Raw genomic sequence first — 10,545 nt, 5'->3', positions numbered from 1 at the left:
GTAAACTAACTTCTTCATGAATTATATTAATATTAATAAATTTTTAAATGATATTCAATATGATTTTTTATGGATTCCATGTATAAGAAGCCTTTATCTTACTGTAACTGGTAAGACAACATTTTAAGATAAGAAACTTAATCTTTACATACAACCTTCTCAGTTTACCTTACTAATTGGTCCATAAAAAATAAGGCTATAAAACATATTTCATTGATTATTCCTGCCTTGATACAATACTACTCATAGAATAACAGTGATGTTAGAATTTACTAATGTACATGAAAACACTGATCATAGAAAAACATTCATTCACAGAAAAATAAAATATCACCAATGATGCTGAAGTCTAGAAGGCCATTATGCACACACAAGAAATATAAAGCTCTTCTCTCCACAAGAGCTACCTTTACATTTGTGGAAATTCAGTCTCTTCAAATTAGTAGGAATTGTTAAAATTTGTAATTCAAGATATGAAAATATGGGGCTTATGTTTTATATCTATGTCCTTCTTATAACACTTAATTTCACTGTAAATACAATCAGAGAAAATTATAAAGATCTGATTTATGCAATTATATTCCATATTAAGTTTTATTTAAATGTGTAAAAGTATTGAGAGATGCTAGAGTATTATTTACTCAATAGCATGTTTTACTGTTGAATAAAATATTTAGTCAAGTGGAACACTGTGATGTCTGTCATTTAATGACATGATGCAATACATGAGTGTTAACATATAAACAAATATTCAGTTATAAAGACATATTGCATACATAAGGTAAATAGAGGTAAAAAATGCACTGTAAACTGATCATGATGGTCCTTGCTTGTAAACCAAGCAAATTGGAAAGCTGAGTAGTTTCAGAAGTTTAAATTGAGCCTCAGAAACTTAGTGTGTTTTCAAGCAACTTGGAAAGACCAGTCTCAGAATTTGAAATAGTGGGGAGAGGGCTTAGGAATGTGGCTCAGTGTTTAAAAATTCTTAAATTTAAACTGCAATACAAAAAAAGTGTAAAATATTACAATTCAGTGTTGAACATCAAAAAATAGATCTCTTATAACTGTTTTCTCTAGTATTCAAAAGTGAAAATAGTAATATTTATTCAGAAAAAAATTATATGCTTTCAAAGATAAGGTTTCTGCACCATGTATGTATGATATTTATGACTGATATTTCTACCAAATAACTTGATAATGCTTAATAAATTAAAACAAAAGTTAAAGACAACTACTTATATTCTACATTTAAATGAGTTGTGTCTTTTACTGATCCTCATACATATCAAGGTTTAATGTATAGATAATGACTTACTCTCATATTTGTCAGGGTGTTTATTATAAAGGTTTAATTGTTCTATAAGGCATATATTTTGTAGAAAATATTTTCAATATTCACTACTTCTATGAGTTTTCAGATGTTCAATGAATTTAAAATTTGAGGAAGTTTTAGAAATATTATTTTACTTTTTAGAGTTTCTGGGGACAATGAATTCTCCACCAATCAGTAGTGTTTAAGAAACATGTGGCAATGAAATGTTTTATCCTCCATTTGTTTTCTCTCTAACCAGTGTGTATCCACAGGTGCTGAGTATTGGTGAATATATTTTGGAGTCATTGTCACATTGTCAGTTTTCACATTTCAAAACTTTCTCTCTGCTATGATTATTGTGGTGAGGATTAAATTTTTACCCTTTCTTAAAGGAATGGTTCAATGGTCTCATTTATAAAGCTTCTCACCAACATATTTTCTCTGATGTCTAGTAATGTAAGATATATAATTTAAAATATTTCTACTTTCTCTATATTTGTATGTTTTCATTTCAGAATAAATAGCCTAGTGGTAAAAAAGAATTGATTTCTTATTAAAAGTTTTGATACATTGTTTTCATTCGTAGAGGTTCTTTCCTATATAAATTCTGTTGTTAATGAGGTTTAGTTTTTCTTTAAAAGTATTATCACTTTATTTACATTTCATATTCACCAGGGTGTCTTCTGCTGTGGTGAATAAAGTTTTATTTTTTATTAAAAGTTTTGCCACTTTATTCACATTTTTAGGGCTATTTTCCAGTGTGAGTTCTTCTATGGTGAATAATTCCTGTTTTATTCTAAATGCTTTGCCACATTCCTTAGATATGTAGGGCTTCTTTTGAGTGTGAATTCTGTGTGGCAAATAAGGTGTGATTTTCGACTGAAAGCTTTGCCACATTCTTTACATTTGTAGGGCTTCTCTCCAGTGTGAGTTCTGCTATGGCGAATAAGGTGTGATTTTTGACTGAAAGCTTTGCCACATTCTGTACATTTGTAGGACTTCTCTCCAGTGTGAGTTCTGCTGTGGTAAGTAAGTCCTACTTTTCGACTGAAAGTTTTCCCACATTCTTTACATTTGTAGGGCTTCTCTCCAGTGTGAGTTCTCTTGTGGCAAATAAGGTGTGATTTTTGACTGAAAGCTTTGCCACATTCTGTATATTTTTAGGGCTTCTCTCCAGTGTGAGTTCTGCTGTGGTAAATAAGTCCTACTTTTCGACTGAAAGCTTTGCCACAATCTTTGCATTTGTAGGGCTTCTCTCCACTGTGAGTTCTTCTGTGTTGAAAAAGGTCTGTATTTTGACTAAAAGCTTTGCCACATTCTGTACATTTGTAGGGTTTCTCTCCAGTGTGAGTTCTTCTGTGGCAAATAAGGTATGATTTTTGACTGAAAGCTTTGCCACATTCTTTACATTTGTAGGGCTTCTCTCCAGTGTGAGTTCTGCTGTGGTAAGTAAGTCCTACATTTCGACTGAAAGCTTTGCCACAATCTTTACATTTGTAGGACTTCTCTCCTCTGTGAGTTCTGCTGTGGTGAATAAGGTCTGTTTTTTGACTAAAAGCTTTGCCACATTCTCTACATTTGTAGAGCTTTTCTCCAGTGTAAATTCTTCTTTGGTAAATAATGTTTAATTTTTGACTAAAACGTTTACCATATTCTTCACATTTGTAGTGCTTCTCTTCAGTGTGAATTCTTCTTTGCTTAATAAAAATTGAGTTTTCTTAAAAAACTTTATCACATTCTGCCCATTGGTAAGGCATCTCTCTGGTGTGGTTTCTCATGTGGTAAATAAGACCTTTTTTTTTTTTTTTTTTTTTTTTTACTAAAAGCTTTGCCACATTGCTTATATTTGTAGGACTTTTCTCCAGTATAAATTCTCTGGTGGTGAACAAGACCTGATTTTTTATATGATTTCTGGTGTTCACTCTCACTTGTAGTTTTCCTTATTTTCTTTTGTTGTAAATAGTCAAGATCACAACTTCTGTATTTCCCACTTATCACTTTGTGAAATATATGTTTTATGCCCTTTTCTGGTGAATATTCTTGGATATCCTGAGGAGTCATGGCTGAAATAAACAAAAATAAAAAATAAACAATACCTACAAGACAGGGATAAATATATTTTGCATACATAACATGAAATTAAGATAGAATAAATACACCAGGAGTGTAGCAGATTAGTAAGTCCAAGTCATCATAAATCAAAAAATAAATCAGTTCAATAAAAATGCACAAACAAAATAACCTTCAGAATTATTTACTCAAATTTTTGTAGAGACCACAGCATCCAACAGGAGTACATCATTAAGAAAAGAAATATAATAAAAAGAAGGTAAGTATGTTACTTTTATCATCCTCAGCCTTTTGTTCTCTATAAGATAACATTGTGTACTTGGGAAATATCTACCAGCTACCTTCACTCTCAGTAGAACAAGAGAAATGTAAAACATACAAAATTTTTGGATTTTTCAAAGAGTGTCTAAAAACTGGCTTTGATCTACCATGACATACAGACATGAAAATAACTAGACCCGCATGTGGTGCACGCAAGGACCCTGAAAATAAACAGCTGCTGCCTGGCGAGCTGCCTTCTCCGGGCCTGCGACCCGAGTCTCCGCTGCCCGCGGGCCCGCTCCCATGCCGAGAGATCTACCTGCAGCCATGAGCAGCAATGAGTGTTTCAAGTGTGGACGATCTGGCCACTGGGCCCGGGGGTGCCCAACCGGGGGAGGCCGTGGTCGTGCAATGAGAAGCCGAGGCAGAGGTGGTTTTACCTTGGATAGAGGTTTCCAGTTTGTTTCCTCATCTCTTCCAGACATCTGTTACCACTGTGGTGAGTCTGGTCACCTGGCCAAGGATTGTGACCTTCAGGAGGATGCCTGCTATAACTGCGGCAGAGGTGGCCACATCGCCAAGGACTGCAAGGAGCCCAAGAGAGAGCGAGGGCAGTGTTGTTACAACTGTAGCAAGCCGGGCCACCTGGCTCATGACTGTGACCACACAGACGAGCAGAAGTGCTATTCTTGTGGAGAGTTCGGACACATTCAGAAAGACTGCACCAAAGTGAAGTGCTATGGGTGTGGTGAGACTGGCCATGTGGCCATCAACTGCAGCAAGACAAGTGAAGTCAATTGCTACCGCTGTGGCGAGTCAGGGCATCTTGCTCAGGAATGCACAATTGAGGCCACAGCCTAATTATTTTCCTTTGTCACCCCTTCTTTTTCTGATTGATGGTTGTATTATTTTCTCTGAATCCTCTTCACTGGCCAAAGGTTGGCAGATAGAGGCTACTACCAGGCCAGTGAGCTTTACTTGCCATGTAAAAGAAGAAAAGGGGTGGAAAAAAAAAAAAAAAAACGACTTTCTGCATTTAACTACAAAAAAAAAAGTTTATGTTTAGTTTGGTAGAGGTGTTATGTATAATGCTTTGTTAAAGAACCCCCTTTCTGCACCACTGGTGAATAGGGATTGATGAATGGGAAGAGTTGAGTCAGACCAGTAAGCCCGCTCTGGGCTTCTTGGATAAGTTCCCATGTAGGAGGTATACCAATTCTGGAAGTGTCTTGGAACTTCCATAAATAACTCCAATTTTAGCATAATGATGGCCGTGGATTGCCTGACCTCAGTAGCTATTAAATAACATCAAGTAACATCTGTATCAGGCCCTCACGCAACATACATTTAAGTGGGAGTAAACAAAATAAGACGAAAGGGTGTGTCGGTGGCTAAGGCGAGAGAACCTGGGGTAAAAGCCTAAAACCAGGAAACAGCATCTCTGCAGCAGCTGCTGCTGCTGGACCTACAGATGGTGACGGCAAAGGTTTAGAACACATTGGGTTTTTTTGTTTGTTTTTCATAGACGAAATCTCAAAAAACCCAGAGTCAACATCGATGCTCGAGAGTTAGCATAAATTTGGACTTATTCAGAAATTGCAGAGAAATGCATTTTCAAAGAAATCAAGATGTTATTTTTGTATACTATATCACTTAGACAACTGTGTTTCATTTGCTGTAATCAGTTTTTAAAAGTAAGATGGAAAAAGCAACTGAAGTCCTAGAAAAAAAAAATAGAAAAATGTAATTTTAAACTCTTCCAATAAAGCTGGAGGAGGAAAGGGGAAAAAAAAGAAAAATGAACAAAAAATTTACTAAGAAGTATACACATATATGTCTATAAAATTTTCCATTAAAACATTTTAAAAGACTATAAAAACCTTGCATAGCCTATGGCCATAATACATGGATGAAGTCAATGCATAACGATCGAGTATAATAAATTGATTTTTATATTTTTAAATTCATGAGATATGATGATTTCTTTCATTGACAAATACACCTTTGTTTATTTCCTAAATATATCATGGTATTTTATACTATATATACAAGGTAAAATGACTAAATAGAATGAATTAACACAAAAAAGAATGAAATAACAAAATTATTATTTTAGATAATTATCAGTTTTGTTCTTGCAAGGTATTGTATTTCTTCTATTACTATTAATGAAGAATATAATACACTCACCATGTGGTAAAACAAAACTCTTGACCCTCTCATGCTGAATAAAATAGAAATATGTAACTCTGAGTATAATATCAACCCTACACAAAACACAGTACCTGGTGAGCAAAATTTTACCGAATAAATTTCTGAATTCCACATGTGAATCAAATGTACCAGCAACTTAATATCTGCATGCCACATTTCTCTTAATGCAAAGTCCTGCATATATTTCTTATAAAACTTTAAGAGACAAAATATTTTATAATTAACTAATAATAGTATATAAGTACAATATTTTTACACATTTGGTTATTGACAGGCACATACATTGAGCCCATAGCTTTAATACTGAGAACAAAGTGTGCACTAAACACAAAAGCAGAGGTATCTCTTCAGTTTTCTGATTTAATTATTCATTGGTACATATTTAGTACTGGCATTTTTGGATCTTTAGGTCATCCAACTTTTAATTTTTCATGTGTGGTGCTTGAGATTAACCCCCCAAATTCTATATCACTGAACTACAACACAAGTCTTTTTAAAATTTTTTGACTCATGCTGTTTCTAAATTTCTATGACTCCCCTCAACATGAAGTAATTTTGCATGGCCTCCCAATTAGCAAATATTACAAGGATGCAGCACTGCTCTTGCCTATTTTTATTTATTTAAGTTTTTTTATACTTTTTTTAAAAAATGAACTATATAATCTACAGTTGGCTCCTTTAATGAACAAATAAAAATAATATAGCAAATATAAACAAAGAGAAGCGTGGCTTAATCCAAGTGACAAGAAAGATAAAAAAAACATTAAAAACTGGAAATTAGGATACTGGCAGTTATGAATTACTCAAAGAACACTAAATAATAATTTAAAGAAAGTTTAGAGAGTGAAATTGAGACAAAAAATATAAATATAAATAAGCACAAATTATGTATGTGAATTAATTCTTTCAAAAAAATGAGAGGGGCATTCCTAGTGTGCAAACCTGAAATTCTACCAATATGTGAGAGGCTTATCAGGCAGGACCAAGTTTAAGACAAATCTAAGCAACCTGTGAAATACTGTAAAAATTGAAAACCTATAGGATATATAAAGATAAGTGGGACACACACACACACACACACACACACACACACACACATTACACTTGAGGGGATATAAATATATATATTTGTAAAAAATCCAATCATGTCACAATAAAAAACAATGATCTAGAAATTAAATCATTAATCAAAATAGAAAAATAAGAAATATAGAAAATAACTTACAAAGTGGAAGTATAATGAGTTATTCACTTCAAAATATTTATGATTATTAATGCATTATTACAAAACACATTAAAAAAGAAAAAAATTACTAACAGATTTGAATCTAAAATAAGAAACTTCCAAGTCAGTACCAGCAGAGAGCATGAAAAGAAACCAAGCATTATCTTTTCCTAGAGGGCCTATTTGTTTAAAGATGGATAATGCCTCTGCCTTTACATCTCATCCTTTTGCACAATTTTTAATGAATGAGATTTAGTTTTAAAAAATGAAATTTTTCATAATCGTTTTGGACAAGCTTTTGTTGAGTGAGTAAATTATATACTGATCCTTGCCTTTTTAAACAGAAACAAAGATCTAGCCTCTCTCATATTAATAAACATTAAATAATGTTTTATTTACACTTAATGTGCTCAATATACAACATAAAATTAATAGTCAAAATTGGTCATCTGCATTGAATAGGCATTTTATTCTCAAACAGCCATTATTTTTCTATCTATCTATCTATCTATCTATTTATATCTATCTATCTATATATAGATAGATAGATAGATAGATAGATATAGATATATAAGATTCCACTTTATCACCATGGCAAGGTACTATGCCTTTGATCACGTGGGGAAAAGCATGGACTGTTAAACTTATGCCAACATGTTCTTTTTGATGCATGAAATATAGCAATTTTAAATGTATATCAGGGACTTGACAAGCTGATTCATAAAATTCATTTAACCCTGGAAGAGAAGAGTCCCTTCAAACAAGAGAATAATCATTCTCCTCAAAAGAGGAGAAACATTAAAAGAGGAACCCAGAATACTATAATTACAGATACTTGGGGGGATATAAAACTATTAATAACCTCAGCTCAAAAGGAGTTGGCTCAAATAGGTTAGAATGCACTATGGATAACTTAGTTACTGCTTTGGTTGCTAAACTCACACAAAACTCTGTTAATGATTTGCTCTGTTATTGTACACCACTTGTGGGAAACTCAGTACTGTTAGATCCTGGACTTCTACAACCCATTACAATATCTTGACTCACTTGGATGAAATCGTTATATAACTGAAAAAATGTCTCATGGTATTCATTGTTGTGTTAGCAGAATAACTGTGTCCTTACCATCCACATAGTATTTAATAGGTCACAATCCTGCACAATATATTCATAAAAGGTCTATTCTTCTTGATAAAAACTGTGATAATTCAGTGAACCTTCTCTCTAAGGCAGAATTTGATGCTCTAATATTTTCCTTAGTGGGTTTCCCTGACTAGCTCTTTGGGCTTACAAAACTACAATGAAACTCACCTATGCTATCATAAAAAGTATTAGTCATGCCTCCAAGGTTGTTAATATGCTTAATGAACAACAAAAACAACATTGTCACGTCATACTTAAAATTCATGATTGCAATTGATTGTCTGGTATTGTTATATCATAATGGATATCAGAAGTTTATTAACATGTGTTCCTTCAATTTAAGTGAAAATAGTAATTTTATTTTAAAAGAGTTAGATTTCCTTAAAGATATCATTAATAAGGTACAACAAGATGATTGATGATTCACTTGTTGGATTGGCTAACTTAATGTTTACTCAATTTCATCTGTGTCAAAAAATATTCATAGGTGGATGTTTACTGATGTTGGCACTTGCTGTTGTCTATGGCTGCCCTTTTTTTTTGCCCCCACCAGCATTAAGGAGATAAGGAATATTATTTACTCAAAAGGCCTTAAAAAAGGAGGGTGGGCTTTAGGTATTCTGACCTTGGAAATTGAAAAGGTGCCAGGAAACTGGCACCCTGAGTCCCACAATTGTAAGTCCCAGCAGTTTCTCTCTGAAGCTATTAAGACAACTTTACAGGTGCACTATATAGTTTCTGTGGTAATTTCCTTTGGGAGAAGAGACCCTATGTTTGTATTAACTGTATGTTACATTGGTTAGCTAACACTTGAGGTTAAAATAATACTAGGTTAAAATGCAGTCATTGCAACAGAAGCTATGAAATTTTGGGGTATACTATGTACAGCCATGAAGAGGAGTGGCTAGTTTTTTTTTTCTTTTCACTGAGATTGAGTCTCTCTCTTCTCTTTGCTCCTTTTCAGGTTTCCTCACAAGAAGATTTGTAACACATCATGCTGGCCCTCACAATAAAACAAAGTTTTGATAGTTAATCTAAATAAACTGGGACATCATTATAGAAGAAAATGGAGGATCACAAAGAATTTAAAAATGTGATAAACGTAGGGCAGTATGTGTTCAATATTTAAAATCAAAAGAAATAAACCTAACCTTCTGAAATGTTTTTTCTGCTAAATAACTACTCTACCAACATTTTTTTAGATTGGTTTTCTCCATTTGAATGTCTTGCTGAGTCCCCTGCTCTGTGTAGGCTACAAGAGTTTACATCACTAAAGTGTGCTAGGAACTCCTTATCTAAAGTGGAGAATGTATAACATACCAAGAAAGAGAGAGATTAAAGAGTAACAATATATATTAAAGAGTAAATTATCTGTACTAAAAATGCCCTTTTTCTTTGAAACACAAACCTGAAACTCATTCTTACAGAGAAGTTCCCAGAAGATACAACAGAAGTACATTAAATAATAACTATTAATTAAAAATTTTAAATGGAAATTAAACTTACCAAGGAAGGCAAAGTTTCTATAGTTCTCTAACATCACATCTTTATATAAGTTTTTCTGAGCAGGCTGAAGGCATTCCCATTCCTCTTCAGTAAAATCAATGTCTATATCCTTGAATGACAACAGTAACTGTAAAAAGAATAGATAAATAAAAAAACACATTGACCATAAGAACATTTGCACAGTCTGTAAGGTAAATAAAGTTAAAATGCGAGTTAGTAGACTATCATGTAGGTGGTGTTTTGGAACAAAATGATACTATTATCTATTTCTGCAGAAAAAGTGATTTAAGTTCAAAAAAGTATATATATATTCCACATTTGTGAAACACAATATAAAACTCAGGCATTACCACAAAAATATATTTTTTTTGATTTTTTTTATATCATGATCTAAATTATGTATATTGTTCACATGAGAAAATTTTTGTAATTATAAAAGGGAATCCTCAAATTTTAATTGTACAACCACTAATCAGAGATTTACTAAAGTGTAGAATCTAATTTTTTATTTCTCTGATAGAGCTGGCTTTTCTGAATATGTAGTGAGATCCCTAGTAATCCCAATACCAATGGTAAAAGAGAAATTTTGAAATGTAACAAGGTAGACAGACCACCTAATAGAAATATTTAATAGTGAATTTAAGTTCAAACATTATATGGTATTTATGAATGTTATTAAAATAAAATAACAAAAACAATCCTGTTTGTATTTTCTGTTTTATAATTTTAACAATTTTTAACATAAAAAATAATATATGCATATATATATAATATATATATTATATTTTTATAATTTGATTGATGCATATGTTTT

At 32.7% G+C, this 10,545-nt stretch overlaps 2 pseudogenes; one reads left to right on the top strand and one right to left on the bottom strand.

The window, feature by feature from the left end:
- Window positions 1-2,060: 2,060 nt before the first annotated feature.
- Window positions 2,061-3,948, bottom strand: LOC143410752 (uncharacterized; annotated as a pseudogene).
- On the top strand, window positions 3,875-4,504 carry LOC143640112 (CCHC-type zinc finger nucleic acid binding protein pseudogene; annotated as a pseudogene).
- The last annotated feature ends 6,041 nt before the right edge of the window (window positions 4,505-10,545 follow it).

This window comes from Callospermophilus lateralis, unplaced genomic scaffold, assembly GCF_048772815.1.
Source record: "Callospermophilus lateralis isolate mCalLat2 unplaced genomic scaffold, mCalLat2.hap1 Scaffold_122, whole genome shotgun sequence".
Taxonomy (NCBI): Eukaryota; Metazoa; Chordata; class Mammalia; order Rodentia; family Sciuridae; genus Callospermophilus; species Callospermophilus lateralis.
The sequence above is the reverse complement of the archived record's forward strand: the minus strand, read 5'-3'. Positions and strand labels throughout refer to the sequence as shown.